Source organism: Oreochromis niloticus, linkage group LG22 (genome assembly GCF_001858045.2).
Source record: "Oreochromis niloticus isolate F11D_XX linkage group LG22, O_niloticus_UMD_NMBU, whole genome shotgun sequence".
Lineage (NCBI taxonomy): Eukaryota > Metazoa > Chordata > Actinopteri > Cichliformes > Cichlidae > Oreochromis > Oreochromis niloticus.
The window spans coordinates 31,659,513-31,679,266 of record NC_031985.2 but is presented as its reverse complement, the minus strand read 5'-3'; the positions used below and the strand labels follow the sequence as shown (position 1 = coordinate 31,679,266).

The window sequence follows — 19,754 nt, the reverse complement described above, 5'->3', positions numbered from 1 at the left end:
CGATACCAAAATATGCAGTATCGCACACCACTAATGAACGGGTCTGTTTTCATACACAAGGCCCACTGGATTATTAAGTGAAACAAAACAGTCAGATAAGCCAAACTTTACTCAACTCATTCTTCTTGCTTCCTCCACTTCCGTACCATTGATTCATTAATGTTGAATTCTCTCGCAGCTGCTCTATTCCCATGTTGTTGCAGTATATTAATGACTAACCTCGTATTGTGGATGGATCATCTCAGTTGTTCTCCTGACTGACGTTTGGTCTGTTTACAGCATCCTGCCATGCGATTGCATTTGTCTCTAACCATCAGGAACCCTCACGTTGACTTTTATCAAGTGGAAAAAAGTTAGCGTTCATCCTCCAGCTTCACTGTGTTTATGTAATGCTAACATAGCTGTGTCATTAGCGATCACGTAGCACATCATTATATACCAGCTAGCCCAACTTCAGTAACCCTACAAACATCACTGCTGTTTAGTTTTCTGTCTTCATTTATGTTGGAAGTGATAGCAGAGCTGTACGTTTTATTTTTTCAGAAATCTCTCAGTCAGAACATGCTATATCATGTTTAGGTGGAAACTAGCGAGGTAACTTCCTGCTAACTTCTAACTCCGTTAAATTTAAGAAATTCTGTTTTCATGGATGCCTGGATGCTAACCTTAGTTGTTACACCTGGTAAAGCATCAACGCCGGTCATTTTATTAAAGATGATAGAATTTAGACAGTTTTTAACCCTCAGTGATGCCACAGTGTTTGTTTGACTTTGGGACTTGGAGGGGACGGAGCTTTGGACCCAGATTACTCCGCGAGGCTCCTGACTACGGTAGCCGCAATGCTCTGAAAAATCCATCAAGAGGTGCGGCTGCATAGCTTACCAAATTCGTACTAAATCATTTTTTGACAGATTTTTGAGCGCCGTGTACCACATAAAATTGGTCCGAGGTCAGTAAGCACAATCAGAATTCATACATAAGGAGCATCAGAACATGCTATATAAGGCGCATTGTCGATTTTTGAGAAAATGAAAGGATTTTAAGTGCACCTTATAGTGTGGAAAATACACTATATTACAATAATAACTTCTAAGCAAATTATATTTTGTGAGAGGCAAATAATAAAGTCCAAATTATGATAAATGATTTTAAAATTATTTATAAACATAGATTTTGGGGAACGATAATTGACCACAAATCCTGTAGCAAAACACAGAAAACACAGATGAGATAAAAACAGAAAATAAATATTAATCCAATTTATACAGTAGAGAAGAAGCATGTGAACCAAACAACAGCTATCATTCTGCCAGTCTCTCATCATCCATGCACCCTCTGCATCACTGACACATGTGATGCCACATTCCAATCTCACAGCAGTTTGGGAAACACTCACAACTTCTGATATGTGTTTGTTTATATGAATTTAAAAGTTATAAGGTTTATATAATGTTTATATCTGTGTCCCTGAGCAAAGTTTTGCATCTGTATCAGTATTTTCCACTTAGAGTCCACATTTGGCATCTGAAGAGTTTGGTGGTGGAGTGAAACATTTTTGAACAAGTTTGAATTATGCAAGCAACCCAGTGTCATTTTTTGAGGTTATTTTTACAATCATTTTTACAGCTCTGCTTTTTTTGTTACCATGGTAATATACTGAAATGTAATCCCTTTGCAATGCACTGCTTAAAAAATCATAATTTGTGTACAAACAGAAACAAATGAATTGCTTTTTTGTGACTATTTCATGTTTTGATGTTAGACCGGGCTTGTTTATCACTAATATACTTATCACTATTTGTTTTTCAAGATATGGGTATTTTGGGATATTGTTATTGCCAAACAACTGTCAAAATAAAAATTCCCTATCACTGTCACATAACATTGACATAAAAATATCAACTTAATCTTTGTTTTTCATTTATATCGGTATGATAACTATAATAACAAAATAACTACATGATAACTACATTTCATGATTGTAATAGCAGCGATTAGGGATGTTGTGTATTTTTAACAAACTGATACTTGGTATGCATCACACTTCCTGGCTGGAAATCCTAAGCTTAAAATGCTCTCTTGAGGGATTTTATTCTTTTCTGAGAAAGCCGTCCATTTATTGTTTCCATTCTTTGTCACTTTCCACAAATATTGGCAAGATGGTCTTGAAGTTGTTGCTCTTCATCATGATATTTTTGTGACCTTATAATTTTTACTGTGTGTGTGTGTATGTGTGTGTGTGTCAAAAGTTTCCTTTATACACAGGGTCAGGTTTTCATATTAACTGAGGTCATGAGTGCATGTTCTCTGATTTGGAACCCAGCCATAAAGAAGGGATTTTTGCTCTACCAAACTGCAATTCGTTTCAGGGCCTTTGGAGTATTTTCTGTCACATCTTGGAATCTAATAAAAAACAAACAACCACCAGAAGTATTCCTAATGTGTAAAATGTGTGTACTTGCAGAAATAAAACCGATTCAGTATTACATTCAGTTGAAACTGTCAGACTCACAATAGACGGGAAATGAAAAAAACAACATTAAAATCAATGCAGCAGAGTCAGAAAGCTGACTTGAAATTGATTGAAATTTCATTTTTGACTGGATTGTTTTTGGCTTTTGTTTTATTTTATCTCATTTCATTTTTGTTGACCAATCTCAAAAACGTTCTTGTTCATAAAAAGTTTTTTTCTGCAACTGTAAATCAAATTTTCCAAAGCCCTGTTTTTGAAACAGGAGTTGTGGTAGTGCTTCATATGGTTTCCATAAACTTGTTTATCACTCTCACATTCCACTGATGCCTGTGCTGCCAGCTCCCACCAAGTCAGTGATAAAACGGAAACTGAACATCAGTGGGTCTTTGAGGATGCACGCTGTCTTTGGTGATCCCTTTAGTGCCACCAACAGGTCAAAGTTCTTATTTTTGAAGAAAACCAGAACAATAGAAGACGAGAGTGGAGATGAAATATGAATTACAATAACTATGGACTCCTGTAAATGTTTATTTCTCCAATAGTTTAAGTATCACACTTTGGTAAAGCTGGTGAAGTTCGTAAGAAGACCCATTTAGAAAAACGCATACCAGAGTCTGAAGGCAGGTTGTTAAATGAATTAAATATTTAAAAAAAACAAAAACAATAAAAGTTAAAATAACTTACATTAAAAATTAATCTTGTTTTTTATAAATAACTGATGAAATAAATAATTTTCATGCTTAAAATGTACGTGACCAAACAAAAGGTGGTGCAGAAGGTGGCAGGTAATCCAGTTTAAAACAAAGGAGAAAGGAGAAGACATCAAGAGAAGCTAGCTGGAGAAACAAACAGGTGAAACACAAAAAGTGGACAGAGAAAGAAAAACGTTCATGAAGGTAAGACGAGCAAGAACGTCAACTGGGTCATGATTCAACACAATTCACATGTTATTGGAATGTGTGAAGTACCGAAGGGACCCTGGCTTCTTTGTTTGTTCATGCTAAATGCTAAACGATAGCATGTTAGCAATTGCTGAACAAGCGCATGCAACCAAAGCCTGTTTACATGACAGATTCACTGAACAAGGATGCTGTACCCACGACAGATTTAGTGATAACTTCACCTAAATCATGTTATTTTAAGTTAATTAAGTAAATAAAGTACTACATAAAGTACTGTCCAAAACATGTGTTCTTCAGTTTTGGAAGGTAAAATCGCAGTATTTAATTTGTCTGTTACTTAGCGCTCATTAGCATGTTGTGTATCTTTGAGTTGTACCTGCATAGTTTATGAACTTTATCTATACTCTATCTTCTGGCTCCAAAAAACTATCATAGCATCAGCCCAAAACACTAAGCTTGAGACTAATGTCAGAGGCGCTACATTCAACTTTTATATATAGTCTTTGCTGCAGACGTGAGACTCTTTTGATATTTGTCTTTTATCTTCAGTGTCTTTTCCTGATGCTGTTATGTGTGCAGGTTATTTCCTTGTGTGGAGGTTGCACAGGAAAAATACCCATCTAGTTTTATTTTCCTTTTAGAATTTATGCTGCTGTTTTATAGTTTTTCATTTTAAAGTTTTAGCTGTGGGGTGGAGGGGGGGTTGCTCCTCTGCTTGGTGTATAGTTTTAGCTAATAGAAGACTCTTTATTAATTAGAGGTCAGGCTGCCTCTGGGCCTTTTTTTCCAATTACTTTTAGTTAATGTTATGGGGAAGCTTTTTGTGGTCTTGGACACGTAACAGTGTGTGTGTGTGTGTGTGTGTGTGTGTGTGTGTGTGTGTGTGTGTGTGTGTGTTTGTGTGTGTGTGTGTGTGTGTGTGTGTGTTTGTTTGTTTAGGGAGCAAGTGTGTCTAGGAAGAGCCTAGCATTCACAAAGTGTAAGTTTTATGAATTTTATTTTTATTATTAATTGCATATTATTAACCCAGAGGCGGCACATTTTTATTAGTGTTCTTATTATTATTTATTATATCTTTCTTTTTTAGGTTAATTTAATAATGTTTGTATTCCTTTTATTGTGTGAACCAGGAATTTCTTTTTTTCATCACCAGTTACAAGTTTGCAGGATTATGCCTGCGTCTGTGTCTGCTAATTTGCTACATCATAACAGATAAAGATGAATCTTAATTTATCATTAATTATGATCTACAGTTTGAAGTCTGCACTTGTTTGGCCACTTTGCAAATCTGTTATTCAATACAAAATGATGATTAAATTCTTACAAAGGTGCCACTCTTCATGTATTAAATGTCTTTTAGGGCAGATTCCTACACTATATTTAATTCTTATCATATAAGAATTATCTTGTTTTTATCTTCTTTTTTCTTTCCTGTTGATCATCAGGTGGCCTAGTAATCAAAATTGTCCCCATGTGAAAGACTGAATTCTTGTTCCCACGGTCAGCTCTTTATTATCTCAAATTAATATGTGATCCTTTACTTTTGCTCCATCCTAAAGGACAAAACTCATATCTTAGCCAAACAAACTGTGCAAACTGCTTGGAAGGCTTTTTCAATCTGTTTTTATTTTCCCATAAATAGGCCTCTGCAAAGTTTCAATGAACTTTGCTCTTTACTCCAATAACAACAAAGAGAGTTGAGCGACTCGGAGAGGCCAAGGCATGGCAAGAGTCACACAATGCCAATAACCCATCTAACACCCACGCTGTGAACCAACTCTGAGGCGCTTTCACAAATTGACAGGCAAGGACTTCAGGAACAAAAACTACTCAAAATCAAAAGCGAAGCTGTTGCCGAATCAATACTTCACAAGACCACACCAAGACAGAGTCCGTGGGCTACATTTCTGTCTTCACCCCCAGCGCTCCAAACGCGCTTGATTATGATTTTCCATCAACAAAACATTCTAACACCTCCTCCTTGGAGACCCTGACTCACATCTCTCCTTGGAAGCCATGCAGCTCTCCAGCTATTCCAACTGATTGCAAGCACGACTTTTGATTATATCCCTACTACACAGTGTCCTCCTCTCAAGCCTGCTCAACCTGCATGTACACCATGCATGCGTGCACAAACACACACACACATGCACACAGCCCCTGCGAGCATAATATAATTGGACAAAGATTTGAAATAACAGCATCTCCCAGTGGAGAGAGAGTTTTTCTCCTGGCAGCAGTGAATTGATAATCCGCTTTGTAAAATACTCCTGGGGTCCTCACTCTCATGTGGAGCTGTTGCTTGGAAGACGGCCGCAACACTCAATTCTCCATATCTCAAATCGTCTAATCCTAATTGCCCATGACTGCAGAGCCACAAAACACCAACATGCCAATAAAAGCAATTAATTACATGACACGAACTTTAATTCATTTGTTGCTATATCCACAAATCTTGAGTAGTTTGCTGCTGTGAGGATAACTTTGAAACTTTTGCTTGTTAATCTGACTTTTTTTTTTTTACACTCATACAGTGTAAAATGGCACTGTCAGGACAGCAAAGCTTACTTCCCTTGCCAAGTAAACTCTTGAAAACGGTTGTTATGGGGATTTCTCTCCTTAGAAACCATTTTTATCAAACCAGCTTGAAGGCAGATGATTTTATTTGACCACACTGAAAGATAAAATTCCGCATAAACTATCAGGAGAAGCAGCAAAGAAGGATTTATTCCCTAACACCTGACTGCTCACTCCGGGTGAAGGAGAAGAGAGATGAGTGGGAGGAGGTGAAAGACCTATCCTTGGAAATAAGCCAAAAAGGGCTCTGGTTCATTTTTTTCCACAGGTGTAATTAGGTGTGCACCTGGAAAACTGCGAGAATACAAGCAACACTTCACACACACTGAATGACAAAGGGCAGCACAAGCTCGGAGTCGACAGCACTTGATGTTGGAGGGGCTATTGAAGAAGAGCAATAGTGAGGAAGCTTCCCCAATGGACAGTAGCCCAAAAAAATGGTAATCCTTTTGCATTGTGAGATGAGATACTGTAGTTAGCCAAGTGACCTTGGCTCTATGTGAGAAGGATATTGCCAGAGGGCTGTACGACTCATGCTGGGAGATATTGCTATTTGGCGCACAGATACTGCAGCTGAAGCCAAGCATGCATCGCACTTTCTGTGTTTAAAAAAAAAAACACATTCTTGCAAGTCTTTTATTTTGCTGTTTGGTGTTGTTTACAGTACAGAATGTTTTTTCATATATATATATTTAATAATATTTCAGTGGAAATGATCATTTTTCATCGGTTATCTTTCTCTCATAGTGACAACAGACAAACTCTCTTTCCTCTCCGAGGATGTTCAAAACCAGTGTGAGCCGACCTCTTAGCCCCACATACTGAAATTAATTAACCTATGCTTCATTTAACCTGCCAGACCCTGTACCAATTTTGCCAGCAGTATAAAATGAATTCAGTGCTTGTACTTTTTTTTCCTACAACTATACTTAACCGAACAAAATATATTGTCTTGGTTTCTAATTTAAGACATCTAATGACAAAATAAAATGAAAAGGAAAATGCTGACTGTAAGCTGTTTCTCCAGCAAACACTCTTCCTAATTTAAAACTGACAGATTCAATAGAATTTAAAGTTTTTTTGAAGGCACAAATCCTGACACCGTTTGAAACCACAAAATCCATCTACCATTCATTGTTAATTGAACAACTCCAGGGTAGCATTTGAGGAGAATTGTGAATGTTCACAGTATTGATTGCCCTGTACCCAGCCTTCAGAGTAACATTGGCGGCACTGCAGAGAGTGCACAAATCCAATTTTACCTCCTTTTTTTGTAATTACCAGCTGACATTATCCCATACATTAAAATTTCATGACCTGGGGACAAAGGCATGCTGTCAATCAAAAAATGAACCAGTTAATTATTTATGTATTTATTTATTTTTGTGGCTGTTTTTATGTTTTCTAATTCTACAGTAAAGACATATAGCTTTGATTTACAGATTGATAAAGGCCCTGTTTAATCAGTAATATCATATACATTGCTTCTATTACTGTAGTAACACAGTCTAGAGGGTTGTGTATGTTGAGGTTTTCCAAAGTGGAAAAAGAAAGTTTGGGTTAATGGTTTCAGGTGGTTTACTAACAGTAGTTGAAAAGTGGAATGCTGTAGCCTTCCAACCCTAAATGGACACTATTTTGGCCCCAGTCACCAGTCTGTCACAGGGCTAACACAGAGAGACAGATATCATTTATACCCATTAATGTAAGTAGATTAACCTAATATGAATAACTGTATGTTTTTGGACTGTGGGAGGAAGCTGAAGTACCCAGAAAGATCCCACGCAGAAATGGGGACAACATGCAAACCCCGTACAGAGAAGCAATGGCCAAATGATGGCTTTAAACTCAGGATGTTCTTGATGCGAGGCAACAGTGCTAATCACCATGCCACCATGTTGCCCCACCTGAATCTCGAGTGACCTATTTCAACTGATTTATTTTTCATTTTGACTTACTTTGTAATGCTGGCTTTGATGTGTGCTTTAAAAATAAACTGCATCATCAACATTCATATTATTATTAGCTAGCTAACAGCAACAGTTACTGTTTTTTTCAGGAACTGATATTACGTATATTCTTGAGTTATGTGGGGTTAATGTGAGTTAACTTTTATGTCTTTACTGTACAAGAGTGTTCCTGATTCTTTGGTTGAGGTCACTCACAACCTGAAAAAATCAAATATATATATATATATATACATATATATATATATATATATATGTGTATATATATATATATATATATATATATATATATGTTGCCAAAAAAAAAAGCTAGCGCTTGCATGACAGCCATAGCTTAACGTTGCTAGTCATTATTTTCAGTAACTGTACATTTTGGTGACCACCCTATGTTATCAAAATTCACCCAAGTGTTGCTGTATATAGCTGACAACTACATGGAGCGGTAACTACTAAGAGGAGTAGGCTATAAGAACTGAATAATAGGTATTGTTTTGTATACTTAGCTTAGCATTTTCAGATAATAAATTTATCAACAGCCAGAACCAAGCACTGCTTCTAGAGCCAGAAGCATTAGCTAACTGCACTAAGTTTGTTGGGTTCAAGGTTATTACATCATCAACATTAAATATGCAAATAACAACCAAAAAGGGGTGACAGGCAGCCCCAGATTTTTCTTTGATCAACAAACTCAAACACATGGCTATACACTTTAGGTTTCATTAGCTCTCCTATCAAGAAGGGAAAAAAAGAAATATGAGCCTTTTCTAAATTTAAAACACACCAGTGGTTACAAGAGTGAGGCTTGTGACCACTGGAGGGTATCCACATGAATTTATACCTTCAAAGTGTATCACAACTCACACCTTCAAACGAAATTACCAACACACAGCGTCTTGTGACAGGCTGACACCCCCGGCCCTCTCTGCAGATCAGGACTGCCGATCTGCAAAGGAATTGGGACGTTAATGTTAGAGCCACATCAAAGGAAAGTCTGCATTATGCCCCCTTTAACAAAACTAATTTTCGGACCCCGAAGCTGGAGTTCAAGCTTAAGAGCTAAAAGGGATATGTAGAAGCAGAATATTTTTTATCCCCTTTCCCCAAGAGTCAGATGCTCAAAAGAACAAACGACTTCAACAATAAGACTATTATTTTATTGAGTCACTCACCTTTATACAGTATGCCTAGGGAATGTAAAGCTCTAGCATTACATCTTTGTGTGCAGGTTGTAGCTATTGTATTATTAGCCTGTAGTCAATACATATATATGTATATAATAAGCCATTTCCCTTGACTGTTAATTGTTCACATTTTGGTTTTGAAATTGTATAGATTGCTGCTACATTTTCCATTTAAAGTGAGTAGCTGTCCTCAACTACCTCCTGACTGTTCAATACAATGAACATTTCAGAGAACAAACTGACTAGTTAATTAAAAATACTGTTAATTGGTGCCAAAATTAATTCTAAAATTACAAGAACAAAAAAACAATCTTGAACAGTACTGCAAACTCCTTGATTTTGAGTTACATTCAAAGTAGAATGAAATAGGACTCACAGCAGATACTTTAGCTCACCTGTATGGATCGAGGTCACGTTTGATGATATCACCTTTATGCTTTCCCTGCTATGATATGCCAAAATATCTGGTGTAAAAAAGGTAATTGGCCTGCACTTACATAGGGCCTTTTAACCTCACCAGTTCTACAAAGTGCTCTAAAAAGTGGGTGTTGTGCATCCTCACACACTTACGCACTACTGGAAGTGCTCACCTGCTATAGGAGGAAATTTTGGGTCCAGAGTTTTGTTATTTTGCAGATGGGGATGGAGCACCAATGCAATAATACATCTTAATTTACTTTTAATTATTTTCCGTCTTTTTAAAGAAAAAAATTACAAAGATAAATGTTCATATTACACATTGCCAGAGTTTTATATATTGAAGTCAGTATATTTAGAAACCACTGGATGATAATCATTTATTTATATTCCCTTTGTCTCATTACATGTGAACTACAATATTAAGATTACGATGGATTTCCAAACTTGTTTAAAAAATTATTTTAATCAAGGTTGAGAAATAATTATAACTTTTCTTTCATTTGCATGCGTGTGTATTACTGCTAATGTCACCAGGACTTTTTGTTTATCTGAGGGGCCAGTTCTGGCCCACAGGCCAAATGTTTGTCACCGTTGGTTAAATATTGAAGGTCAAGGAAATACAACAAACCACAATGAATATCTTCAATATTTTAAACACAGTATTATAACCCAGTAGATTTGGTCCTAAACCCCATGGCAACAAATGAAACCACATCTACCATCACAACCAGAGATGTTGCCCAGAGCAGGGGAAAAAAGACAAAAAGAGAGAGAAAAGGATATTATGGGACATTGCTCTAAATGGACCTCCATTCCTACTGCCCGGCTTCCAGCCTAACCACATTATCTGCACCTCCTCCCTCACTCTTCACACACTCCATTCCCACCAGCCCCCCTGCACACACACGCTCTCTCTGCTAGAAGCCATCATTCCACCGTGTATGTTCAGCTGGCCCGTCAAGTCCCCATCTAGCCAAGTGCCCACCCATCTGTTGAGCCTAAGACAGCATGCAGCTCTGAAACCAGAGAGGAAATGTTCTATCAAATGATGAACTTATCTGCATTCAAACAGCAGCTTTCAGGGGTCTCTGGGCTCAGAACTCATGCAGTGCATGCCACAGAACTACAGGCAAGGCTTCACTTATGAAAGACGTAGTCTTGGCTTTGATTAAGCAAAGCAATGTGCTTCCTTTAAACCGCATGTATTTCCATTTCTAACTGTTAAAATACAGTATTTCATTGTAGTTACACCTAATTTCATGTACATGCTTTAAAAAAAGTATCAATGACTTATTTGCCACATATTTCTTCACACTCTTAGCTCACATTGCAGGCCTTGAAATATGATTCGGCTGACTCGATGGATCTGATAAAGGTTGCCGCAAAAATAATTCCAGACACTTTCAATGAAAGCCAATGACAGTAAATATTTTCCTATGGCCTGAGGGTGTGAAGGTATGCAGTCACCTTAGCCAAGGGCATGAAAAACTAACAGGTCTCTGCAGGCCTGAGGCTATTATGGCTGAGTGAACTTCAGCTTGGGCGAGTTCACCCTGCTTAACCTCACTGCAGTTAAGCTACCAGTCACCTCTATTATCCTATTAGTCAGCAGCACTTACAGTACAGTATGGAAATCAGCCGAACTGGTCCTGTAAGCAAAACTCATTGGAAGCTTTCCAAAGTTTTAACCTTAAAGATTCTCTGCAGATATTAACTGGAGGTGAGCTTGTCATTTACCCTCACATTTATTAATATATTTATTTTAATAAAGGACTAGTTTTTAAAAACGAAAGGAATGAGCGAGAGAGAATGATGAAAAAAAGACCCATAAATTGATGAAATAAATTCTTTATCACTTTATAAGCGCTTGTTGATTCCTGCGGCACCGAGCTGCAGGCTAACATCAGGACCTGGTCACGCATGCCAAAGGAAGGGAAAGGAAGAAAAAATAAAAACATCCTGATGCAAGTGTGTGCGAGTGAAGATGCTGAGGGGCGTAGCAGTGCTGTGCCCCTCATGGTCAGCGCTCAGGAATTAAAATGCATGCTCCTCACTGCCTGGGAGAGTAACGTGTAGCCCGTTTACGCGAGAAAACCTGTTTCCAGCCTTCCCTCCTTCACGGAAACAAACTGAAACACACACCACAAGAAAAGCAAAAACGCACGGATGTGCCGCTTGTTCCAGGAGGAGGGGAGTAAACCTCCTCCCAGCGCTGTCACATTCAAACAGGCAACGGTGCGAGGTTGGCGCTATCCCCCCTCTTCCTCCCTGCTCCTTTAAATTGGAGCTTTGGAGCTGTGGCTTGTGACTGATTTGCATTATTCCGTTGTTTGTGGAGCTGAAGCTGAAGCCGCCGTCACTCCGCGCGGGAATAACGGGACTTCGCCCGCAGCTCCGGGGACTGACTTTAGGTGAGTGTGGGAACACCGCGCGTGGCTCTAACTGTGTGGACTGCGGTAATAATCACGTCCTATTCTAGCGTATAGCTTTTAAGCTTGGTGACAGTGAGCGGCGCGCGTGCAGGTTTTTAAAGTATTTTAAAGTGAGGCTGAGAGATTGTTGCGCTGCAACTTTCTGCTGCAACAAAAATAACAAAATCTGCACAATTATTCAGAAGTTGCGCACTGAAAGAAAAGAGATGCATGCTTTCTAATGTTGAGGAAGTGTCATGCTGAAATATGCACAGTTAGGAGAACAGTTATCAGTGGCCATAAATCATATTTGTTTTTATGTAAATATCTCTTAATAAAGGAAACAGCTCGCACTGTAGGGTCATGTTGAGAAAACAACTTATTCTCTTTGAGGACTGGATTGGATTTCCCACATTTCTGTTCTTCGATGGGAGATTTAAGAGAAAAAAATTACCAAAAGGACAAACTCATCCTCTTATACTCTCATCCGATCTAACCATCGAAAGAAAACAGAGATGTGCTGTACGGACCATTCACTGCGTTCAGAGTAACTGTTGAATATACAGTACCAGTGCCAAAAAGGTACTGACTATACCGATACTTTTTACTTGTAAAGGTAGCTTATGTAGGCGAGAGCAGCATGTCATGGGTCAGCTTTGTCAACTTTTCGTGAATTTTCAAACTGTGTGTTTTTTGGAGACCTAGAATTTAAATGTAGCTGTTTCTAAAGCACTTATGGTTAACTTCTGGTGTTTAAATGTGCCCTAGGCTATGAATAAAAGAGTAAATGCAGAAAGGTTCATGTTTGAGGTATATGTTTTCATTTCCAGTATGTATATATATATATATATATATATATATATATATATATGTATAACACAATTCAGTCTGGCTATATACTGAACTTACAGGATAGAAACAAACTATCGATCATATCATGCCAGTATTAGTCCAATACCAGTGTTGGTATCAATGACTGTCAATATTTGGATCGATCCGCCCACCTCTACGAAAAGGGAAACATGTCTGTGCTGAGTACATTTCAGGAGCTGTCTGGGGGATGCTGCAAGCAGCCTCATTAAGTTAAAGCAACAATGTTCGCTGTCAGAAATCCTTTCAGTTTGTTGTAAACATTAATCACTCTGGGTTCTATTGTCTGCTTAATATCCCAGTGTTCATAAACTCCAGGTTTATGAGTTTTGTAATGATCTGTATTTTGCACGAGACGTCACCTCATTTACTAATGAAGGCGTCTGCCAGCAGGCTGGTTAATTTTCTCCTGAAACCTCTCCTTGCCATTATAAATAATAAGCAAGTAGAACCCATTAGCTCAGCCAGTTCCTCATCATGTCGCCAATCAGACTGGATGGCGTGACCTTGGGGTGGGTGGGTGGGGGACCCGTGCTGCAGCATTTAGAAAGGAGGGTGGCAGAGATGGAGATGGGTTGCTTTTGGTGGCATCCGTTATCAAGGAACCCAATTACATCTAGAAAATGTGGTCGCCATAAGCAATTGCACTTTGTTACGCTGTATAAGATAGAGGAGCTGTTTGGAGAGAAATGTGTGTTATCCTGATAATATGCACTTCGGACAGCTCTCGTTGTCGGCCGTCTCATCTTAATGTGCGTCTTTTAATTTAAAAGAAAGGTATGATTCTTCAGAATGAAAAGTCCTTTGTGAGCTCCTTTCAACAATGGTGCATGGAAGAGGCAATGAGTCACAGTGAATCATGGCTGCCTCTCACCAGCTGCCAGCCAGATGAAGACACGCTGCAAGCAAAAAGTCTGACGAAACTGCAGCCGCAGTCGTGTGCTACTTTTTCTACTTCAAAGCACGCCATGGCGAGCGGGAACGTATAGCGTTCCATGAGCGCGGCTAACAGCTCGTTCAAAGTTTGAGCGAGTTTCTCTAACAATCTGACTTCCAGTTTTGTTTTCAGATCTTTCCTGCGAGGTATTTCCTCTGGTCTTAAGCTGCGGCGGTGTGAAGGCTGTGCTAAGTCAGTGGAGGCTTTACTGTAATCAGTTATTCAGCTCTGGCATTCAGAGTCTCCGCTCCAGACAGAGGAATCCCCGTGGCTCACCACAAACCCAATCAGGCCCTTTAAGTACACAGCTTTAGAGCAAGGTCTGGGACCGAGAGTGCAGCAGCAGCAGCAACAGCAAAAAAATGTTTCCAGTTCCCCGGGGTGGTGGGCCACATGCATCTGCAGCCTGTACAAGGGTATTTCACTAATAGTTAGTGTCTTTTGTTCAGGCTTCTGTGCTCTGTCACACAGTCTTTTTCCTTCACAATATTCCCTTCGGACTTCTCCCCGGCTTTTTGATTTGCCCTCTGTTTCCACTTAGCAGTCCTGGCTATTTTCCAAGAAACACCTCAGCACCATTCTCCAGGATAAACAGGCTTCTTGTAGTCTGGCCACATGTGGAGAATGCATTGGAGTTTACTGTATGCGCGACTCTACAAAAAAAGCACCTTGGCTGCCCCCCCTTTCTGAGGTTTTAATCACAGACGATTACAAAATGACAATTTGAATGTGGCAACAAAGCGAGCCGTTCCTGTGATTGCTGCCGTAATCTTTCCCGAGTGCAATCAACAACATCGAGACTGCACATCAGTCCTGCAATTAGGCTTGTCAAAATTACAGCGTGGCTTTTTATCCGCGACTGCTTGTTTGATAATGCTTATTGGCAGGTGCCTTTGGAGGAGCAGAGGAAGGCAGCCCACAGCTGATGCATTATGTAAAGCCATACTGTATCGTGCAGGCAGATGTTTCCTCCCAGCGACATAACCATACATCTCCATATCACAGCGGCGTCCTCGGGAGTTTTTCCTGTGATTTTTTTTATTGTCTTTCCCGTGGACGCACGCGCCCCGTCCTTGACTTTCATCTTGGCATTGTCTACGCAAATTGTTCCAGTGCTGTCTAATCATTTTCTGGTCCAATCAGTTAGTCTGAAAGCGTGCATCTCCACTTCAGTGTCGTCCTCAATGTAAAGCATCTTTGGTTCCTTTCATTCTACTTATAGTCCTGTTGACAGGACCACAGTATCTATGACCTTGCCAGGGAAAATGCCTTCATTCTCTGCCTTTAATAGAGACTTACTGTTACAATACGTATCAACAGTAAGTCACTATGATATACAGGCTGTCATTTGCAGCTACTTTCTACTTAACTTTAACTGCTGTTTTGTCTTCATGAGGGTTTTATTTGCCAGCACAAAGTCATTTAGTGGATACGTTTTTTGTGGATTTATTTGAAGGAAAGGCTAATTGTTATGCCTCGGAGGTCCATCGTTAATTAGAAGTTATCTCGGGCAGCTCTCACATGGTCACCACACTAATTGGCAGTCAAAGCTGTGTACCACCTGGCCCAGCCTTTAACTCACCAGGTGCTCCCAGCAAAGCCGCTGGCCTTGGCATTATGTGGCTGTGGCCTCTTAAACGAAGGCAGACAGCGGAGACAGACAGATAGAGGAGAGGGGAAGAGGGTGGGCACCATATCAGGACAACTTTGCTGAAACAGCAAAGCTGAAAAACAGCTGCAAAAGGTTATTTCATGCTACGTAGCTGAGCAAGCCTTTTTTTTCTTTTCTGTTTTTTGGGGGGAAGCCGGCATGAAAGAAAGGTTCTGAAAAATTAGTGTAATCTTTTGATACACACGTCGTCACACATCACACCTCTTTGTTTCGGATTTCTAGCACTTCAGGCGATGTGAGGTGGCAGCACATCAACACCAAGCGCAGTCTGTGCAGGGTTTGTTTACCTGTGCTTTGCAGAGGAAAAATAAGTTCAGCCTGTGACTGAACAATAGCTGGCATCAGAGAGGTTCTCTCCACAGCGTACAGAGCAGATAAGAGAACAATTGTGTAATTAAGTCTATTTTGCTCTTTGTGGGGGGAAATGTGAATGTTCAAATCAATTAAAGCCACATTCTAAATTTTTAATTCAGTGCAGAAACTGCGGAGAAAAGGTGGCGATTCAATCAAGAGAGAATGCTGCTGCTTTTCACAGCGCGCTGGAAACTCACACCAGGATCCCACAGAGTAAGCTGGAATAGTGTGACATTTTTTTTTCCCATGCGTGATTGAGTCATGATGCGTCTCTGCCACGGGAGAAAATCCATCTTTGACCCCCATTAATCTTGACTAACTGGTCCAAATCTGCAGCAATCATAATGGCCAATCATAAAGTCTGTAGAAGAGGCCAAGCAAGTGTGACCTGTGTGTATGACTCAAGCAAACCTCTGATAAAACGTGCCTAGCGTCGCCCTGCTCCGGAGGACAAAAGACCTCTGTCTTTTTGTGCCACAAAGTCAGAAGCTTTGTTTTTGTCTTGCAGCTCCAGCATCTAGGGTTCACAGTAATTCCCGAATGTGTCGTGCCTTTGTTCTTTGATCACAATGGGAATTTGAGATGTAAAGCGGATTTAGACAACGTGCCATATCTTGATGGATGGAGCAATGGAAGAAGCGCTTAAAAAACGCTTTGGAGTTGCGTTGTGTTTGCAGCCGTAGGCAAAAAACGTTAACGCATTACAACAGAGCTGGGGATGATGTGGATGTGTTTGAATTGTTGTTTTTGCTGTTTATTTTTCCAGGAAATGTTGTGTTTAAGCGCAGAGCTTCAGCAGCGTGTGCTTTATGATAGCAGCCTACGAATTCTGCATATCAGTATATTATATGAAGCATGTCATCGATGAGAAAGTGAGTTATTATCAGCAGGATATTAAGCACCGGCAACAATTAGTCTTAACTAAGTTGCAAGAGTCCATTTAATATATATGTATAAAAATCGACAAACCATAAAGAATAACAAAAACAGCAAATTGCTGCCAGATGAAGACTAAGTGGAATAAACAGGCCTATCACTGCTATAATTACTGACAGTGAAATCATTACTTCCCCTAACGCTTCGCTGCAACCACCGTTAATAACACTTCATTAATTAAACATACTATGAAAAACAGCAGCTCTGCAACTCTGCACTTTGGCTCAATGGAAAGGACTTCTCCTTGACTGGGCCCACTGTAGCTTTACTTTGCTCTGGAGGTCATCTCAGGAATAATGAGCAGGGAGAAATGTAAATACTCCTGTTTGCTTAACTGCCAAAGCACTTAGAATACCTGAGACAAGCCAAATTTGAGATTTAGGTTCGTAATGAGGAGCTTATTATGATACAAGCTGGACCAGTGGAGTGAAAAACAGAGATTTTTGCTATGCCAAAAATACCTGAATTGGAATATGCACAGGAGGATGGATTGACGGATGAATGGATGGATGGAAAACCCTCTTATCTCATTGGTGTGACATTGGGAATTCTTGCCTGTGACTATAAATATGGAGATGAAGAAGTTAGCTTACTTCAGTGGGCTGAAAGACAGGGAATAAGTTACCCTGTCAAAGGGATGTTTGGCAGCTTTTAGAAATAACCCTGCTATATTGCTGTCCCCCTCCAGTCTTTAAGGTAAGCGAAGTTAATCTTAATGTTGCTCAAACGTTGCATGGACAGCAACAACAAGTGAATTTGTAAGACAATGACAGCTACAGGGTATTATTTGCAGTCATGTTTCTGGTAACTTGTAATTGCAAGTCCAATATCCTCTCGCCTATAAGCTCTGTGTCAGCGCTAACACCTCAGGGAAGGGAATCGGTTCTTTTACTGTGCAGTAATCACCACTGTTGCCCAGCATGTTACTAATAAGACTGTCATTTGATGCTGGGTAGATAGCAAATGGTGAGTTTTCTGAACCTTTTGACTGGGTACAGCTTTCTCTGATGAAAACAGCTTTGAAACTAAACCAATTTTTGTAACATTGTAACATTGCAATTCAGTTAATCCCAGTATAGCAGTTGAAACACCTCATGAGTAATCATTGAGTTTCATACACACTGATTTGATGTAACCTTTGAAAGTGTAAACCAGCATTGATTATATCGTGTTTATGCACAGGCACTGCTTTGATTTTCTCATTTCACAACAAGATAAACTGTGAATAAATACAGTTGGACCAGTATACTCTGTATATGTACCTTTTTAACTGGCTACACTGTATATATAATAGATGGACATAGCCTTTGTGATGTCATACACCGGTTTTGGACTTTGCCTCACCATGAGTGCTTTTGGTCCAAAACTTGAGTGACCAGATGAGGCCCAGTAGACAGCTATCAGCTCCAGCTCCCTGTGTCGGTACACTTGTCAATCAAACAGACAGCCCTCTAACATTAAGCTTTTGGTTGACTATAGTAAAGCGTAATAGCTGTGGCTAACAGAAAAATTCTTATGTTGAACATTTGTACTGGGCCAGTTTTTCTAAATCAGGACATTTGGACTACCAAAAAGCTACACCTTCATTTACAGCATATAAATCGTACACAACTAATTTGTGTCACTTTGTCAGCATTCGTTGTACAGAGAGTTTATTAGTGCTCTAAACCTCTCATAACCGTCTTATAATTTTAAAAACTTTTATTTTCTGAACACTGTTCCTTTGCAGTCGAGCTTATTAATGTTTCCTTCGAATGCAAGTCCTTGAAATGGATGAGAATGGGCACCAGTCTTCATCAGAGCAACACAGACATGCTAGTTGGCTTCTGAAATGGTTATGAATAATTACTGTCTTCAGTTCTGTAATCAGTATTGGAAGTACATCTGGCTGGCTTCTGCATGGGTATACCAGGGATATCAGAAATGTACAGACTCTTTCTAATTTTCTAGTATTTATTGCCTTGTAGGCTGGAATGAAACCCTATTAAATCAAAGCTGATTTTTCCATTTTCCTTTGGATATGCTGAAATAAAGAGCAAAAGGTAGAAATGAGAAGCAGCTAATTTGGGGCAATGTATTAAAAAAGGGGAAGCAAAACCTGAGTCGTTGCGTAATGCTGAACATCCCATCATTTTTGCTTCAATAATAGGCATGACTTTTTTAGAAAGATTTCTACCACCCAAGTAATCTGATTTAGAAATTGTCCCACATTTGTGTCTTCAGCTCATGAGCCTATACGCAGTTTTCTTTTTGAATCTGTCCACAGAATTTGTACAAATGGAGGGATGCAGGAAAAAGACATCCTTTAGGCTGACTGGGTGGTTGACTTGACTGTGTTCTTTGGGTTGTTGTCAAGTTGAAAGATGAAATTCTTCTTTGACATTAGCAGTGTATTTTTCTTCCAGAGGGCAGCAGATTTTCACTTCAAACAACTTGGTGTTTGGAGCCATTCATCTTCCCCTCTACACTGACCAGAGCCCCTGTCCGGCCTGTGGCATGATGTAGCACTTCAAGAAGCATACCAGTGTCATTCCTCCACTAAAGCGAGAGCCAAAGCAGAGGTATGTTTTCCATTAATTTAAGTATTTGTGATCAAGGTTATGTAAAAACTGCCGAGCCAAATTTCATGAAATTTGGGTAAAGGTGGAACAGAGGCAAATCAATAGCCAGTCAGCTTTTGTGGCAACCCATTGTTAAAGGGCACCGTCCAAGTGCCCTTCCAGGAACATGTTATCTTGCTTATTTAACACGATTATTCAGAAACATAACATATATCGTGCATTTACTGAATATGGTTGTCTGGCTGGGAGTTAGGGCATGGCTAGGGGGTGTTTTTGACCCCATAGCCAGTCTTGCACAAACAGCCTGTGTGAGAGTAAAGAAAGTGTCGGACAGAGCCCCGGTCGCATACCATGGGAAACGTGCATGGTGGTTATGGGCAAGCAATAGAGAGCCGAACTTTTGTACACTATAGAAAGTGGGGTGTGAGTGAGACCCCAAAGGAGCCAGAAAAAAAGGTGGCAGCACAAGTCTAGTTCCTCTTCTCTAGCTAGA

General features: G+C 39.6%; 1 protein-coding gene across 2 annotated transcripts in view; it reads left to right on the top strand.

Moving 5' to 3' along the window:
• Nucleotides 1–11,578: 11,578 nt before the first annotated feature.
• The window catches only part of LOC100712274 (CMP-N-acetylneuraminate-beta-galactosamide-alpha-2,3-sialyltransferase 1), an 89,934-nt gene continuing 81,758 nt past the window's right edge, over nt 11,579–19,754 (top strand). Inside the window, exons 1-2 of one of the 2 annotated variants that reach the window (XR_002058040.2) lie at nt 11,579–11,931; nt 19,106–19,261. The gene's annotated coding sequence lies outside the window, so the exon portion shown is untranslated. The remainder of the gene's footprint in view (nt 11,932–19,105; nt 19,262–19,754) is intronic. The other variant, XM_019350880.2, reaches the window with a different exon arrangement.